At 42.1% G+C, this 10855-nt stretch overlaps 1 long non-coding RNA gene across 1 annotated transcript; it reads left to right on the forward strand.

The window, feature by feature from the left end:
• Window positions 1-3352: 3352 nt before the first annotated feature.
• LOC307182238 lies at window positions 3353-10334 on the forward strand. The gene is made up of 3 exons (XR_013827155.1): window positions 3353-4520; window positions 7044-7111; window positions 8892-10334. It is a non-coding gene; the product is annotated as an uncharacterized lncRNA (long non-coding RNA).
• Window positions 10335-10855: the final 521 nt, after the last annotated feature.

Raw genomic sequence — 10855 nt, forward strand, 5'->3', positions numbered from 1 at the left:
AAAGTATCTTTAAACAAACAAAAACACCCAAAACTGAAGTATAAAGAGAAAATACTGGAAAAAAAAGTTGTAGCATACCTATAATTGGAATAAGAGAAGAAGAAGAAAAAAAGAATGGAGCAGAAAAAAAATATTTTAAGTAATAATGACTGATGACAAATTGAAATTGTAATTCCGTAATCATAGTTCAGACATACAAAAATGGGGTGATGAAGCCATTTAGGATCTGGCCCCAGATGCACCCATAGACCACTGAGAACCTGAATTTTCTCTGAATTGTATCAAACCCAAGTATTATCACCAGGTGTATTTGGAATAACATCCACAAGCTGCAACTTCATGGTCTTAAGTCCCTCCCCCCACCCCTTGTAACTATGCAACCATTTCGGACCCCAACCAATCTTTGCTTAACAAGCACCCTTCTTGCCAGCTCCAATCATAATTCTTGACAAACAACTTATGTGACTAAGTGCAGCCTTCCAGCTTTTGCTTTTATAAGCTTCCTCCATTTTACAATCTAGCAGAACACAATTCACGTGCTTGTCGAATCTGTGTCTCCTGGGCTGCAGTCCTAACAAACCACAAATAAATACGCCTCTTTATTTCAGTCAGGTCTCCGTTTCTGAAATTTCGGTTAACATGGTCAGGCTTCTATTAAAATTAATGGCAATCTCCAAAACACATATTATGGAAGTTCAGAGAACACCAAGCAGGATAAACATAAAACAAACAGAAAATCACCCAAGTGTAGTACATTTAAACTGTAGAACACCAAACAGAAAAAGTAAATAGTGAAAGAAGAAATAAACAAGGATTATAGTAAGTAATAGGAACAAGGATTACAGTAAATTTCTCATTAGAAATCGTGCAAGGAGAGAGTTAAGCCAATAAAGAGTTGAAAGAAAAAAAATATGCCAACCTGGAATTCTATATCCAGTGAAATTACTCTTCAAAAGTGAAGGAGAAATGAAGACTTTCTCAAACTAACATGAAACAGGAAATTAATTGCCAGCTGACTTACCTTTCATGAAATGTTAAGATCTTCAGGCAAATGAAAAATTATATGGGTCAGAACTTCAATCTGCATAAATTAAAGAAGACTATCAGAGAAAAAATAAAGGTAAAATAAATTTTTTATTCTTAATTGATCTAAAAGATTGTAGTTTGCCTAAAGTAATACTAGTAAAAATGTACTGGGTGATTAGAGTATATCGGTAAGTGAAATGAATGACACTAATTACTATGGATTGAACTGTGTCCCCCCTCAAATTCATATGCTAAAGCCCTAATTTTCAATGTGACTGTATTTGGAGATAGGGCCTATAAGGAGATAATTAAGATTAATTGAGGCCATAAGAGTGGGGTCCTGATCCAATAGGATTAGTATCCTTATAAGAAGAGACATGAGAGAGCTCGGGCTCTCTTTCTGCCCTGTGAAGACATAGCAAGGAGGTAACCATACACATGCCAGGAAGAGAGCTCTCATCAGAAACTGAACTGGCTATCACCTTGTTCTTGGACTTCCCAACCTTCAGACCTGAGAGAAAATAAATTTCTGTTCTTTAAGGCACATCAAATATCACGTCTGTAGTATTTTGTTATGGCAGCCCAAGCAGACTAATACAGTAATATAAGAAGCAATAAGAGAAATTGGGAATGTTCTGAGTATCTACATACACTACATTTGAAGTGGTAGAGTGCTTTCTGAAGGTGGACTTAGTTAAAAACTATATTTTGTAAAATCCAGGGACACCACTAAATAATAGTTAAAACATTACAATTGATATGCTAAGAGAGGAAATAAAATGGAATCATATAAGCGCTTAATTAAAGCTAGCTAATAATCCAACTATAATAACAATAACTTTTAAGGTGGTCTGAAAATATCAACTGAAGAAACTGAAATTTTCAGAGTGGTTTAAAAGGAAAAAAGAAAAAACACAGAAATATGTTGTCTACAAGAAACATACTTTACATATAAATACTACATGTAGGTAAAAAGTAAAGGAATGGAGAAAGATATACTAACAACAATCCAAAGAAAGCTGGAGGAACTACACTAACTTCACATAAAGCATATTCAGAAGGAAGATCATCTGAAATAAAGAAGGGCATTGCATAATGACAAAAGGGTCAATCTTCAAATAACATAAAAATCCTAAATGTGGATGTACCAACAGAGCATCAAAATACAGGTGGAAAAAAAATGACAAAACTGAAAAGAGAAATAGACATATTCACTATTACAATCAGAGACATCACCATCCCTGTCAGTTGACAGATAGATTCAGCATAGATTTGCATAACCTGAACAACAATAAACTTAATCTAATTGGCATCTATAGAATATTCTATTAAACAACAGCAGAATCCGTATTTTTCTCAAGCTCATGTTGATATTCACCAAGATGGACCATGTTCTAGGCCATAAAACATACCTTAATTTTAAAAGAGTAGAAATTATACAAAGTATATTCTCAGTCTGCAACGTAATTAATTTAGAAATCAGCTAACAGAAAGATAGATGAAAATCCCTAATAATTTAGAAATCGAACAGCATATTTCTAAATAATTTGTGGGTCAAAGTGAGATAGGCTGGGAACTGGGACCCTCTACCAGAGTGCTTGCACCTGGACAAATGTCTCCTTGAACAAAAGACTACAAAGAAACTATTAGGGACTAAAAATAACTACACACTTACATGGTTGGGTCAGTTATGAACAAACCGACTGTCTTTCTTAGGTGCCAGGAGCAAAAGCAGGCTACTGCTTGTGATCTCTGCACACATCACCACCAAGGGGGTGGGCAGACCACTTAAGCTATGACTCCGGCCCAAGCCAAAGACCCACTCCCTCCTCCTTACCGCATTTAAGGAACCAACTGGCCAAGGGCACCTGTTTCTTGTTTTTGCTCACTCCTGCTGTAGCAGGAGCTCCATTAAAGCCTTGCCTGAAATCCTCACTGGCCTGTTGTCAATTTCTATTGATTAAAGAGTCCAAGGGCCTAGGTGGGTATCAAAAGAAGTCCCAAGAGAAATTGAAAAAATATTTTAACTGAATAAAAATTAAAATACAACGTACTAAAATTTACAAAATGCAACTAAATGTGGCTTAGAGGAAAGTGTTTAGGAATTTTGAAAATTCCTAGATCCCTCAAACTCTCCCCAGACCCTGGAAGTCTTGAAAACCAAGTGGCATCTCCAGCACAAATGTCTGGCAGCCCTGAGCAAGCCTTGCAGGAACACATTAGTTCTTATCGCTTAGAGAAAGACATTACATCCACCTGCCAAATCCTGGAAGGCCCTCTGGGAGTGGCCTCCCAAGACAGAACAGAGGGCCGCACAGCGCGGAAGGGGAAAGCTGGCCGCGGACTCTCCTCCTCCGCTGCTTTGCCCCCGGGTACTTGCTTGGAAGGAGCCCCGCGGAAAGCGGGCCCCTCGCAGACCTGCTTGGCGAGGACAGGCCTGCCCTCTGAAGACTGGAAGGGCCACGTCTCCATGTCCTTAAAAGGAAGCGGCCAATGGCCAAATGGCTGACCCTTCCAGGAGTGGGCTTATATGCCTAGAATCGGACGTCTCTGAAGGTGCTGCCAGCAAAAGTACGCCCCGACCAAGGAACCTGGGAAAGGGGCCCGGCCTCAAACCTCCCTCTGCGAGACCTGAGGCGAGGCAGGAAGAGGTCCCAGAGCAGGCAGAGGAGGATCCCATTCTCCCTCCTCAGCTGTCTTACAACCCAGACCGGGACAAGCTGGGTGACGCAAACCTTAACCTGTTCCGAGGTGGTGAAGAGACCCGGAACAGGCGGGCGGGGCCTGCAGCGGCTGGAACTCACCTCGGCGGAGCAAGGTACTTTCAGGCGCCGCTGGATGACACGCCTGCGCCGTAGACCGGGGCGGGGACCGCCAGCAGTGGCAGGCAAGCAGAGGATTCTTCCGCGCTCGGGCTCCGGCCAGCGGTGAGCCTAGGGCTTACCCGCGGAGCCACGCTGCCAGAGCTGCCTTGCGTCTGAATGAAGAGCACCTCCGCGACACATCTGAGGTTCTAGGCACTGGGCGTGGTGGTTTCTCTGGAGCAGTTTGGGGCTGATTCCGGTTTAAGGAATCAGCCTGGAGGAAACAGTCCTTAGACCGCGAGTTCCATGGGCTCCTTTAAGGAAGGCCTGTTGAGACCGACGACCTGCCCGGGCCCGAGAGAAGCCTGCGCTCCACATGCCTTCCTCAGGAAGTCCGCCGGAAGCCAAGCTGGCAGAGCCTGGTTTCCTGGGAGCTCAGGATATTCCCGTGCCCAGCTGGCTCCTGGGTGTTTTCCTCAGCATGCGAACCAGCTGCTGCCCATGGGGCCCATGATGAAGGAGCAGGAGTGCGTCCACTCACTGGAGAAGACCATTAATAGAAGACAAAAGGCAGCAATGACCAGAATCTGGATGACCTCATTCCCAAGATGGAGATCTGACGTGGAAGTCAGGAAACTGGGAAGGCAGAGCAGAAATCAACACCATACTATAATCCTTGCATATAAAGAGGTAAAAAGTATGACTATATTTACATTTGTTCTTAACTGTTCATGACCTATTTTTGGTTACCTTTACTATCAGAGAAATACTTTCAGATCTAGATCCCATGGGATTTGTTTTAGATTACTGTGAAAGTCAGGGTGTGAGGCAGGATTTTAGTAAGCATGAAAACATAAAATAATAAACAACTTTGCCCCTTAGCAGTGATAGACCAAGATCCTAATATTTTCACAATTTTCTTTATACTAATTTTGAAATGGAAGAGTAAGAGGCTGGATGATGCAAACAAATATATAATTAAAAATTTAAAATTCTCTAATAAAAAGAGTAAATTTGGAACTGAGAAAACAAGTGTGTTTTAAGTATAGAATTTAAATTTGTTAAATATAATGTTTTTTAATGACTTTAGAGGTACAGGAGAATACGGCATACTTCTACCAATCTGAACTAACAGTTTAAAACAGTCCCAGGTGAGGGGCTTATTCATTTGTCCATAAGCATTTAGAAGAGACAAGTTTTTTTTTAATAAAATGAACCTGGAGAAAGTCAAGCTATTTGCCAAGATCCAGGTGCAATTAAAACGCTGATGGAGTAAACATGCATTTAGGTCAGGACCTTCATAATGGGCTATTGAGAAAAAGGTATCTTTTATGGCAGCAAAATCTGTACTTAAAACTATTAGTAAGGACAAATTTACCATACTAAAGTAGACACCATAAGGAAATCAACCCCCATGTACCCATCCTACAATTTTAATAATTATCAATTCATGGGACTCATGAGCTCATCCATTTCCCAACTGCATATCATTGTGAAGCAAATCTCAAACACCATGTCATTTTATCCATAAATATTTCACTGTATCACTCAATGATAGTTTAAAAAACATAACCATAGTACTATTATAATAAGAAAAAGTAGATTCTTATTATATTTAAATAAGTAAAATTTCCAATTGTCTCATAAATGTCATTTCTTCTAGACAGTTTAAATCAGAATCCAAATGAAGCCCACACTTTGTGGTTTGTTGACATGCCTCATATTTCTTTAATCATTTTTTCCTTGCCACTTTCTTTGAAAAATCCAGGTACTGTAGAATCATGCTCCATCTGGATTTTGCTCATTGTGTTCTCAAGGTATAAACATCTTCCTCTATCTTCTAGATTTTCCATAAAATATGCATTCAACTTAGATCAAACTCCAGTATGACTTGGGGCATGGGGGAGTGGATTACTTTATAGGTGATAATTGACCATCAGTACTTACAGCCAATAAATTGATTAGGTGTTACAAAATGTTGATATTCTGATCATACCACTCCTTCTTATATTATTACCTGGAAACCTTTTTTTTTTTTTTTTTGCGGTACGCGGGCCTCACACTGTTGTGGCCTCTCCCGTTGCGGAGCACAGGCTCCGGATGTGCAGGCTCCGCGGCCTGTGGGATCTTCCCCGACCGGGGCACGAACCCTTGTTCCCTGCTTCGGCAGGCAGACTCTCAACCACTGTGCCACCAGGGAAGCCCCCCTCATCTATTTTTCTTGCTTAATTCTTTCACCTTATTTTCCAAGTTTCAAAATAATGGATTGATTTACTTGTATTCTGCAACTTTGGAAAATTAGTATTTTTATGTATTAGTATTTTTATTAGTATTATCATCTCACTTCAATATTTTTGATTTAAAATATCTATTATTTTCAATGAAGGGCAGTTATTATTGGACAAATTGTTCTATATTTGGGCAATGGAATCCCCTTCATGTTGGCTCTTGAGTCCTTTTGACACAACTGTTACCAACCTGGATCCTTGGACTCTGTAATCAATAGAAATTGATTACAGGCCAGCCAAGGATTTCAGGCAACGCTTTACTGGAGCTGGTGCTGCAGCCTGAGGGAGCAAAAACAAGAAACAGGTGCCCTTGCTTGCTCCCTGAGTGGGGGAGTAAGCTGGTTCCTTAAATGTGGTGTCAACGGGCGGATCAGTAGGTTGGCCAGGAGGCCTATGCCTTAGGTGGTCTGTCCACCCAACCCACTTGGTGGTGCTGTGTGCAGGGATCATGCACAGTAGCCTGCTTTTGCTCCCAGCACCTAAGAAGAGTGCAAGTGTGACTAGCAGAGGTCAAGAGGGTGGCAGCGGTCCTCCGTTTAGATCATAAATCATCACTGGAACTGACAGATTCAGAGAGAATACAAGCAGGGGCAGTACCCAATAGAGGGTGCTGATGGCATAAACAACATTCCCTTAAATGTTCCCCTTCAAATATGATTTTGGCAGTGTTGATAAGTGAGTCTTTGTGCCATTGTCCCCTGATTACAGGGAGTAGTAAGGTGGACAGAATCAATAGGAGGGGCATTCTTGTGGTGGTGTGTTTCCCTAAGAGCCAATGCGGACAAAGGAGCTGCTTGCCTGGCGAGGGTGGCTGAGCAAACCAGCAAAATGCAAGCAAAAATACACTAACAAGAATGGCAAATAAGAATCCAATCCACCATTTCACTTTTTACTTAGCTATTGATTGTGCTTGTCTATTGAATAGGTATCTCAGATCTTCCACTGGCTCACAGATGTATTGTTCCTCTGATGTGGCCTGCGAAGTTTTTGGAGGTAAGAGCCTTATTCTGGACAGGTGTACCCAACTAGGTATCCCTTGCAGTTTCACAGCGGTGGGGGTGGCTAGGATTACTCTGTAGGGACCCTTCCATTTTGACAATTGTTGATCTTCTGTGGATCCTTCCTTCCAAGTTTTAAGAAGAACTTGGTCTCCACGGTTAGTTTATGAAGAGACTGCCCCTTCTGCTGTATTCTTAGCAAAAGCTGGCAGTGCTTTGTTGGCATAGTCCAGGATTGTCTTTTGAATTTGTCCTAGATTAATAATATACTGCACAGTTTGGCTCATTTCCTCATCAGGTAGAATGTCAGTAGTAAGGAGAGGTCTCCCATAGGTCATTTCAAATGGGCTAAGCTGCAGACTACTCCTGGGGGCTATACAGACCCTGAGGAGTACAACAGGAAACAGGTTGGTCCAAGGTTTAAGAGTCTCTTGACAAAACTTTGCTAAAGTTTTCTATAAAGTATGGTTCATTTTCTCTACTTTCCCTGAAGGTTGGGGCTGCCAGGAGGTGTGTCGCTTGTAATCTATTCCCAGAGACATTGAGAGCCACTGTGTGATTTTGGCTATAGAAGAGGGCTGCTTATCACTGTGGAGAGATTTTTGGAGGTCCAAACTGAGGAATTATTTCCTTTACGAGGGACTTACAGACTTCAGTAGTCTTTTTGGTTGGAGTAGGGAAGGCTTCAACTCATTGCATGAAGGTATCAACAAATAAAGGAGATATTTATATATTAATTGCCAGGGCATTTGGGTGAACTCTGCCAATCTTCCCCAGGGTATTTCCCTTCGTGCTGAACTGGCTTGAGTAATGAAGGGGTGATTGGATGGGCCTGTGCATTATTAAGGGCACACAAATCACAGGCAAGTATTACTTATTTTGCTGTTTTTTTTTTTTTTTTTTGTTACACGGGCCTCTCACTGTTGCGGCCTCTTCCGTTGCGGAGCACAGGCTCCGGACGCGCAGGCTCAGCGGCCATGGCTTACGGGCCCAGCTGCTCCGTGACATGTGGGATCTTCCTGCACCGGGGCACGAACCTGTGTCCCCTGCATCGGCAGGTGGACTCTCAACCACTGCGCCACCAGGGAAGCCCTACTTTGCTGTTCTTTTAAGCCCCTTCCCTAAAAAGGTCTTTTGCATTAAGTTCCATCACGTATCCCTCCCCAAGTGGGTGGCATCATGTAAACTCTTAACACATTTCCACTGTTAAGCCTCAGGGATAAGCACCTTCTCATCCTTCATATACCAACAGGTGCTTCTTTTCTCATAACCCTATTTTTTCAGTGTTTTCTTGTTCTTGTTGGGAATACTGGGGAAGGCCAGGGAGCCCGGGGGTGGGGGTGGGGCGGCGGTCAATCACTAGGGCCACAATCTGCTCAGGCTCTTGCACTCGAGCTAACTGTTTTGCAGTTTGATCAGCTTTTCTGTTCTCTTGGTTCACAAAAGATCCATCCCTCTGGTGGCCTCTACAGTGGATTACTTCCACCTGGGTCAGGAGCTGCACTGCCTCTGAAAGAGCCAGGATTAAATCTTTATGCTTTATGGGAGAGTTTCCAGCAGTTAACATCCCTCTTTCTTTCCAAATGGCGGCATGAGCTTACAGCACATGGAACCCATACTTAGAGTCAGTATAAATATTTAATTTCTTTTCCTTCCCTAATTGCAGAGCTCTCATTAATACAATTAGTTCAGCCTTCTGGGCCAAAGTCTGGGGTGGCAGGGCCTTGGCTTCTTTGACTTCTTCTAGACTGACCTTCTCATACCTCGCCTTTCAGGTTCCCATTTCTATAAAACAGCTCCCATCAGTAAACCATTCAACCTCTGGGCTGTCAAGAGGTTCATCTAGAAGATCACACCTGCTGGAGTAAGTTTCTTCTGTAGTTTCTGTACACTGATGTGGTAAGTCTCCACTCTCAACAGCTGGAAGCAGAGTTGCTGGGTTCAAAGCTTGGCACATCTTTAAGGTAATGTTGTGGGTGTCCATTAGGAGAGGCTGATATCTTGTTAACCTTCTCCCAGTCAACCAATGATGGCCTTTGACTTCTAGCACGGATTGTACTTGATGAGGGGTTAATACATCTAAGTTTGGTCCCAGGATGAGCTTGGAAGCCTCGTTAACAAACAGGGCTGTAGCGGCTACTGCCCACAGGCAGCATGGCCATGCCAGGGCTACTGAGTCCAGTTGTTTTGAAAAGTAAGCCACTAGTCTTTGATCTGTCCCCAGCTTTTGGGTCAGGACACCTAGCACTATTTTTGACCTCTCACGAATGTATAGGGTAAAGGGGTTTGTATAAATTTGGAAGCCTCAGTGCTGGTGCTGTGCTCAATTTAGACTTTAGAGTCTTGAAGTCCCACCAGTGGTTCCTATTCCATTGAAGGGGTTTCGTTTCTTTCCCCTTCAAAGCCTCATATAGGAGTTTGGCTATAAGACCATTATTCAGAATCCAGATACAACAGAACCCAACCATCCCAAGAAAGCCTCAGAGCTCTCTCTTTGTGGTTGGAGATGATCATGCACTAATTGCTGTCTTCTGATCTATGGCCAGGGCTCAAACCAAATCTTAAGTATTGAATCTGTTACTGTGAGACCTGAGCCTTGGATGATGAGACTTGATACCCTTTTGCTGCCAGAAAATTTAAAACCTTAACAATATTCTGACCTGAAGCTCGCTTTGTCTCACTACTGATCAGTAAGTCATCAAGATATTTTAACAGAGTTCCATTCTCCCTCAGCTACTTTGTTAAAACATTTCCAGAAAGATGGGGGCTGTCCTGAAAACCCTGTGAAAGCACTGTCCAAGTGTATTGGGTAGCCTTCAAAGTGTTGGGGTTCCACCATTCAAAGGCAAAAAGGTATTAAGAGTCCGGATACAGGGGAATACAGAAAAATACACCTTTGAAGTCCAACACAGAGATTACTGAGCACCCCCGGGCATTTGGGTGAGGAGGGTGCATGGGTTTGGCACCATTGAGTGAATAGGGATGCCACATTACTGCTCTTAAGTCTTGCACAAACCAGTAATCCCCATTAGGCTTCTGAACAGAGAGACTCACTAGCAGGGCCTAATGAGTACGTGTTTTCAGAATTTGGTGAGCAGTGGTTGGATCCCCTCCAGGGCCTAGGGCTTTAAAGAATATTGTTTCTTCCAGGGGTATTTTCCCCTAGGATTTAATCTTCTTTTTTTTAATTTTTATTTAATATTGGAGTATGGTTGATTAACAATGTTGTGTTTCATGGGTACAGCAAAGTGATTCAGTTATACATATACATGTATCTATTCTTTTTCAAATTCTTTTTCCATTTAGGTTAATACAGAATATTGAGTAGGGTTCCCTGTGGTTTACAGTAGGTCCTTGTTGGTTATTTATTTTAAATATAACAGTGTGTATATGTCAATCCCAAACTCCCAATCTAAACCTGCTTCCCAGCCTTCCCCCCCGGTAACCATAAGTTCGTTCTCTAAGTCTGTGAGTCTGTTTCTGTTTCATAAATAAGTTCATTTATATCATTTTTTTTAGATTCCAAATATAAGTGATATCATATGATATTTGTCTTTCTCTGTCTGACTTACTTCGTTTAGTATGATAATCTCCAGATCCAACCATGTTGCTGCAAATGGCATTATTTCATTCTTTTTAATGGCTGAGTAATATTCCATTGTATATACGTACCACATCTTTATCTATTCACCTGTCAATGGACTTTTAGTTTGCGTCCGTATCTTGTCTTTGTCATCAG

The sequence above is a fragment of the Stenella coeruleoalba genome, assembly GCF_951394435.1.
Source record: "Stenella coeruleoalba genome assembly, chromosome: 2".
Classification (NCBI taxonomy): domain Eukaryota; kingdom Metazoa; phylum Chordata; class Mammalia; order Artiodactyla; family Delphinidae; genus Stenella; species Stenella coeruleoalba.